Source organism: Bos mutus, chromosome 28 (assembly GCF_027580195.1).
Source record: "Bos mutus isolate GX-2022 chromosome 28, NWIPB_WYAK_1.1, whole genome shotgun sequence".
NCBI classification, from domain to species: domain Eukaryota; kingdom Metazoa; phylum Chordata; class Mammalia; order Artiodactyla; family Bovidae; genus Bos; species Bos mutus.
This window is the reverse complement of record NC_091644.1, coordinates 5,517,403-5,525,568: the sequence shown is the minus strand read 5'-3', so window position 1 is coordinate 5,525,568 and position 8,166 is coordinate 5,517,403.

The window sequence follows — 8,166 nt, the reverse complement described above, 5'->3', positions numbered from 1 at the left end:
ATCTACCCTAACTGAAACTCCGTAGCCTTTAAGCAACGACTCCCCATCCTCCGGCCCCCAGGTCCTGGTAGCCACCATGCTACCTTCCATTCCTATGAATCTGGCTGCTCTGGGAACCTCAAAAGAGTGGAGTCACAGAGTGCTTGTCTTTTTGTGACTGGTTTATTCGCGGGGTGCTAGGTCCTCAGGAGTCATCCGCGTTCTAGATGTGTGAGGATTTGCTTCCTTTATAAGGCTGAATGATATTCCTTTGTATGTATACACCACATTTTGTTTATCTGTTCATCTTTGATGGGCATTTGGGCAGCTTCCACACTGGCTATTGCGAATGCTGTGAACATGCCTGTACTAATATCGCTTTGAGAGCCTGCTTTCAGTTATTTTGTGTATATACCAGAAGCGGAATTGCTAGACCACATGTAATTTTTCAGTCCATATACTGCTAGTTTTTTTGTAAATTGGGATAAAACTGACATGCAATATTCCATTAGTTTCAGGTGTGCAACATCCTGATCTAATATTTGTATATATTTTGAGATGATCACAGCACGGAGTCTAGTTTACGCTCATCACCATACATAATGAATTTTTGCATGTGTGGCAATGCTATTTTTAATTTTTTGGGAAATGCCATACTGTTTTCCATAGTGGCTGTATCATTTTACATCCCCACCAATGATACATAAAGCTTCAAACTTCTTCACCTCTTCACCAACACTTGTTATTTTTTTGGTAATATTTTGACCCCAATGGGTGTGAAGTGGTATCTCATTATGATTTTGATTAGTGTCTCCCTAATAACTAAAGATGTTGACTATTTGCGTTATTGGCCATTTGCGTGTCTTCTCTGAAGGAGTGTTTAAATCCTTTGCCTATTTTAGAATCCAGTCGTCTGTTTTGTTGTTGCTGCCGGGTTGTAGTGACGGATCTTAAACAGGATGTCATGGTGTGACCTGCAGTTTGGGGAGAACTGAGCTTGAAATTTTTGCAGGCATCAGGGTAAGAACAGGAGGGCCAGGGCTGCCTGTGGACACTGGATACAGGTGTTCTTTACAAAGGCCCACTGGGCTCTCTATCTCTGGATCTTGAGTTGTCTAAGACAAGGATGACCCAGGTCAGTCCTTTAAACTCTGGAGTATTCTGAGATTCTAGCCATTTAAACTCCCTGGGAAAGCTCAGGGAAGTCCTAGGCCTATGTGAAATCCAGGGGCCTCGGTCCTGCCATGTCGCTCAGGCAGAGACTGGTTCATAATCAGGGCTACACGTGTCCGCTCTTCTGCCGTGGTGACTGGAACGCAGGGGCTGGGCTCTAGAAATCGCATAAAGCGGCACTATGGTGGGATACTCTCACTTCCTAGTTGAGCAAGCTACACAGTGTTCTAGTACCTCAGTTTCCTCCTCTGTAAAATGAGGATAATCAGTGTGCCTTCCCTGTTAAGAACTGGGTTAGGAATAAAAGAGTTTAATAATGTATGTAGAGGGCTTCCCTTGTGGCTCAGTTGGTAAAGAATCCGCCTGCAATGCGGGAGACCTGGGTTTGATCCCTGGGTTGGGAAGATCCCTGGAGAAGGGAAAGTCTACCCACTCCAGTATTCTGGCCTAGAGAATTCCATGGAGTGTAAAGTCCATGGGGTCGAAAAGAGTGGGAAACGGCTGAGGGACTTTCACTTCAATGTATGTAGAACATTAGAGCAGTACCTGGCTCATAGTAAATGATGGGAATTATTGTGATTTGGGGCTTTCCTGATAGCTCAATTGGTAAAGAATCTGCCTGTAATGCAGGAGACACTGGTTCGATTCCTGAGTTGGAAAGATCTGCTGGAGAAGGGATAGGCTACCCACTCCAGTATTCTTGGGCTTTCCTTGTGGCTCAGCTGGTAAAGAATTCACCTGCAATGCGGGAGACCTGGGTTCAATTCCTGGGTTGGGAAGATCCCCTGGAGAAGGGAAAGGCTACCCACTCCAACATCCTGGCCTAGAGAATAACGTGGACTGTGTAGTACATGGGGTCACAAAGAGTCGAACAGGACTGAGCAACTTTCACTTTCATTGTGACTTGAATTGCAATCAGGACTTCTCTGGCTTCTGACCTAGCTACCACCCAGCACGGCTTCCCTAACAATCCGCCCCTGGTCAAGGTGTCTGTATAGCCCAAAGCTAGGTCCTATATACTCCTGGAAGCCTCATCACAGTTGCAGCCAGGCCTGTTACCTGGCTGCCGGCAGGGGGCAGCATTGCACCACAGCTGCCTCTGCTCAGGCCTGTAGGCCCAGCCTGGGAAGCCTGGCGCTGAGTTCCTGGCTGCATCTCCTCTCTCTGTCTGGCCTGGGGCTCCTCTGTGGACCTACCTGGTACCTGGCCTCCTTCAGGAGGCTCCCAGCCCTTGGGGTGTTTGTGACCCTTTCTCTGCCCCTTGTGCAACCTGGTGGCACGAGACAATGCTCTTCATTTGATGTACAGTCCCAACAACTGTGAAATGAGGACGCTGTGCTGTGTCGCAGGGTTGCAGGGTAAGGGGCAGATGCTTTAAAACTCCGTGAGGGCCTTCGCTAGGGGTGGGCTGGGCCGGGTGGTAGCCTGGTGGTTTTCTGGGTTTGTGACCAACTGAGGGAGAGTATGGCCACGAGGCCCCAGGCTGTGGCTGGCTTTGTGGGCCTGCAGACGGGGCTGGTCTGGGCACGAGTATGCCTCAGTCTTGATTCCTGAGCCTGCCCAGTGCCTTTGCTTCTGCTTCTTGGAATGCCTCCCCTTTCTCCTTCCTCTAATCCCTCTTAGGCTTCTCAGAAATCCTTAAGAGTCTCCTAAGTCTCTTCAGGCCTGGCATTAACTTTCCTTGGTCCTTGCCAGACCCCATGAGCAGTCCTGTCCCTAGACGTGGCTTCCCAAGTTCCTGCCACCAGGCTCTGGATCTCACACCAGAATACATGTCTTTCCCACCATGGTCCTTAGCAGGGAACCAAAGAAATGGCCCAGCTTCCAGTAAAGGAAGGCCCCAGCCCAGCAGTTCTAGTCCCGGACTCTCAGGGACTCCAGGGGTCTAGCCCTTGACTTTTTTCCCGCACCGTTCCTGAAGAAGTTTGAGCACTGGCTCATGGGACCCATATTGGCCATCTGTGTTCAATAGATGATGCCAGGTTCAGCCTCCCAATCCCCCACAGGAGCCTGGGCCTTAAAACACCTGCCAGAGGGCTACAAGCTGGCAGAAGAACACGCTGTGGCCCCAGTGACCAGAAAATACTCGTTAAAACAACTTTGAGACATAACTGTTGATGTACCAAAATGAAAGAACATTAGAAATTAATAATGCCTAATGTTGGTGAAGGTGGAAAGAAAAACAGTCATAAATTTTCTGTGGAAATATTAATTTGCGGGGAGCCGGTGAGGCATTCCACTCGTGACAAAGGTCATGAGGAAGGAGGCTCGGCATACGCAAAGGCGGGATCGAGCCTCAGGAGTCCCCCCGGATATTCTCGAGCATTTTCCCCCAAAAAACCAGAGTCTGCCTACTTTATTGCTTTGTGCTCTTACCTCTGACTTTACTGGGGGCTGTCCCCTACCACCATCTCTCTCTCTCTGTCAAAGAGTTAACTTACAGCTCCAATTAATAAAGTTCCTGGGCAATTAGGAGTGTTTAAATCCAAACCCCTCTGATGGCTCTCTAACTCGCCTGACAAGTTTACCCGGACTCCTGCAGCTATGCATACGATTGTTTACAGTCTCCCAGCTTCGAGAGGCATGGGAAGCTTAAGATATTCAAATAGCTTAGAGCCTCTCAGAGAGTTAAAAACTGTCAGAATAAACTAGTAAAGGATTTCATTGATGAGTCAATGCTTGTTGCCAAGTTTTCACATCCCCTGAATTGTATCCTTGAATATGTATCAATTAATAGTGGGTATGTAGAAAAAATAAGTAGTGGCCTTGGTGTTAGTAACTTTAGACCCTTAAGGTAATAAATTCTTTCTTTGTTGTAAACCCATTACACATCCGCCCTATAGGAATGCAATTTTATCTTTGGAAGATGGTGCCAAACCTTGAAATAATTACTCTTAGAGAAAATAAGTCTTTGTTGATAAGTCCTTGAGTCATAAAATGTTAGTAGGCCTTCTGGCCAGAAGATGATGTAAATCACCTAAACCATTTGTATACGATACATTTGCAGGAAAGAAACCTTGGTTTTTGATAAGAACCAAAGACTGCTGACTTTGCATCCCCTATTATCCTCTATGTGTAACTTAGGGTATAAAAGCCCCTGTTAAAAATAAAGCTACGGGCCTTGCTCACCAACGCTTGGTCTCCCCATGTCATTCTTTCTTTTAACTTCCAGCTGAGTCTCCATCTGGAGCGCGGAACCCACCACGCTTACTAATTATGCCTGGGCTTCTAAGACCCACTCGAGAAGGTGTCTAGGGTGAGACACCTTCTGCTATTCGAGAGGGCGCCTGCGGCCTACGTAAGTGGTGCAAACTTCTTGTCTTGAAGTTTTATTGGTCTCCCGCGTAAACCAAGCTACTCAGCTTCTTTTCTCCACTGAATTTTCCTACTGAGCTATCCTCAGTCTATTGTTCTCTATATCTCTAATTAGCATATAAATAGTCGCCTAGGCCGTCTCTCCTTCGAATACCCTGGATCAGCTGGGGCTGGTCCCCGGCATTAATTGGTTTTAAAAACTGCTTTTGAAGGCAATTTTGGAAATACATATTAAGATATTTAAATTATGCATAGCCTTTTTAGGCGTTTATCGTAAAAATAATTGCATAAAGCCTGGAATCCATGTAACAGTATTTTTTTACAGTAGTATTAAAAAATGTCCACCAGCAAGTGACTAGTTAAATAAAGTATGTATGATAAGTGCATGGGAGAGAACTGAAATAATAAAAAAACCAGGTTTCGGAAAATAATTTCACCACCAGGGAAGGGTTCACATTAAAATGTTCATTCACTCACTAATTAATTCATTGATTTGGCTAACATTTATTGAACATCTAGACATACCAGACATTGTTCTGGGTACAGGGCATAAAATCATAATGAGATACACTATCCTTCTTCTGAGGCTTTTCTTCTATAGGAGAGACAGACAATTAACAAGTTAATAAAATAATTTCAGGTATGATACTTTTGTCTGCTTGTATCTAAAAATTATACCTGATTAGAAAAGTGGACAGAAATAAAAACATCATCATGTCAACAGTTGTTATTTCAGGTTGGTGGTTATCAGTTACGATTTGTGTTACAAACAACTGAACAATTGACGGCAGCAGTTTAACTAGTTGAGGGCTTGCTGAACAGTCTTGTGTGTCCAGGGCTAAAAAGCTCACCACTGTCATCTGGCGGCTCTGCCATCCTGGGACGAGGCTGTCAGTCTCTTGCTTGGCTTTTCAAGGTCACAAGATGAGAGCTCTCTTTTGGATCTGCGGTCCACATTCCAGGTCTGAAGGAGGAGAGGGGACTAGGAAGAACGAAGTCTTTCTCCTTCTGAGGTGCTTGCCTTTTTGTTAGCCAAGAGCAAAGCTTCAGCCAACATTTGTTCATCCCCTGTGGCTGCTATCAAATTACCACACAGGCAGGGTGTCTTAACACCACAGATATTTATTGCCACAATTCTAGAGGCCAGAAGTCTGAAATCTGGTGGGGCTATGTTCCCTCCAGGAAGGATCTGTCCTTGCCTCTTTCAGCTTCTGGTGGCTGCTGGCATTCCTTGGCTTGTGGCTGCATCAGTACAGTCCAAGTCTCCGTGGACCCATTGTTTTCTGTCTCTGTGTCTATCTCTGCTTCCCTCTCATAAGGACGTGTGATGGAGGTGGGGGGCTTCCCTCGTGGCTCAGACAGTAAAGAATTTGCCTGCAATGCAGGAGACCCAGGTTCGATCCTGGGTTGGGATGATTCCCTGGAGAAGGGAATGGCAACCCACTCTAGTATTCCTGCCTGGAGAATTCCATGGACTGAAGAGCTTGGTGGGCTACAGTCCATGGGGTCGCAAAAAGTTGGACATGACCGAATGACTAACACTTTCACTTTTAGACAATCCAGGACTATCACCTTGTCCCAAATAGTCCTGAATGTAATCACATCTGAAAATACACTTTTATAAAACAAGGTCACATTTACAGATTCTGAGGATTAGGGCCTGAATATCTTTTGGGGACCACCTTTCAACCTATCACATCAGTTAACTGTCCAGGGATTTTGCTGTGCGGAGCCTCGGTGATCTCACTTGTAGACTGGGGATGACAGCCCAATTCTCAGAGGGTCTTGTACTGATCACCAGCTATAGAGCAGGTGATGCGAGGACTGGGTCTCTCTGTGATTGAACTCTGCCTCTCTCCTCTGACCTCTGAGGGCTGTTTCCATCTCCTAGGGCAGCTTCTCCCTCCATCCCCTTTATCATTAACCTGCCCTGATTCTGGAGACAGTTAAAGTGAAGCGGGGAGGCAAGCAGACCCTTATCTCCATCCACAACTGATCCTTTTTCTGGCATCGCTGCCCCTCTGCAGTGAGGTGTGTGCGATACTGCTGTGTCCAGGCCTGGCACTTGGCAAGTTTAGAGCATACACGTTCTCTTCCTCTCTGGGGGGGTCTCCTCTTGGGTCTTCTGCTCTCTGTTCTACTTCCTATTGTGTTTCCTCACACCAAAGTCCTGGGTCTTCCCCTCTATTTTTCAAATGAGTGTCTAGGAATTTAGGGGCCCAGTGTATCAGCGATGGACCCAGGACCTGTGCCATCTCCCTGTCTTATCTGAAGGAGCACCGGGCAGTCCCTGCTCCAAGCTGAGTCCTCAGAAGCATCCCTGGGAGACAGCACCTTCGTCTGTTGGGTTTACAGGGTGCTAAATGTGCCGTGACACCCAGACAGAGAAAATCAATCACAATATCATTTCATTGCCGCATAAAAGAAGAGGTTTACAGGCAAGAAAAATTGCTCATGGAAATGAGTGTGTCCATGACCAGGGTGATCTGATTTGTTAGGGGTTGTATGGAGCTGGAGGCCTGGGTCTAGAGAGGGGGTTATCTGTCAGATGGGCCAGGGCTCCAGGCAGATGCAGTTTCCCCAATCCCTGCCCCATGGGAAAGTTGGGGCTTGGCTCTGAGAGGCTGGAGGCCCAGGCTGATGGGAACAGCAGGCCTGTACCTGACTTGGCATGGGAAGAGGTAGGATGGGTCGAGCCCCTTACATTCACTTCACAGAGTGTCTGGGGTCTCCATGGTGCAGCTCCCAGCCCAGTGGGAGGGGCGACACTTGGGTACCCCATCACAAACAGGGAGTAGGCCGGGTCTGAGGTCCAGTGAGCCTAGGGCCCTACTTCATCTGTGAACACCTGCAGGTGTCTGCTCATGAAGGAAGAGGACACAGGACGGTCACAGAGTGTTGTGTGCAGAGTTAGGGTGGGTCAGCCTCCTGTGAGCTCCCTGGTGGCCAGGGGGACAAGGGCTTACTCCTCTGCAGATCAGTGACTCTTGGGCTTCCCTAAGATGCCCACTGAGGACATGATGGTTGATGCGTCTCTGACTGCTGGGGGCCACCTCGGGCCCCTGCTGAGATGTGTCTGAAAAGTGGTGAGCCTGGCCTCAGCACCTCCCACCAGGATCATTTTAGCAACTTCCATCCTGGCCCCTCCACCAGCTTCTCCTTCACATCTTGCTGCTCTTCTCTCTGTGCTCCTTTACATGCTCCTGCCTCCATACCTTTCCTTTTGCTAGTCTCTCTCCCTGGAACATGCACTGTCTTCCTTACCTCATGGGCTCAACTCAGCCTGTGTGGAGCCCACTGCAGGGACCCACTGCAGCAGATGGCAGGGGCAGAAGGAGCCATGGGCAGTGGCAGGAGCAGAGGGGACCTCTGTGATGCTCCATGTGCTGGTCCTGGAGCCTTTGCAGTGGCTGATGAGGGTGTGGAGGCCTGAGTTTTGCTTTGGAAGAAGACAGAGTAGGCTTTGGTTCCCTGCTACTTGATCCTTTCTGGGGAATTGGGAGCCCCACAAATGCAAAGTTGCAAAGCCCAGGGACAGAATGGAGAAGCCTCCTCAGGCTTCATTGTGGGGGAGCAGGGATCCCAGCATGCAACTTGGGAAGGAAGGGTCTGGGCCAGCCCTTGGGCTCAGGGGAGATGTCAAGGCTGAGATTTTCAAACACAATGGACTCGGAGCACACAAGTTCAAGCCTGAAGGGA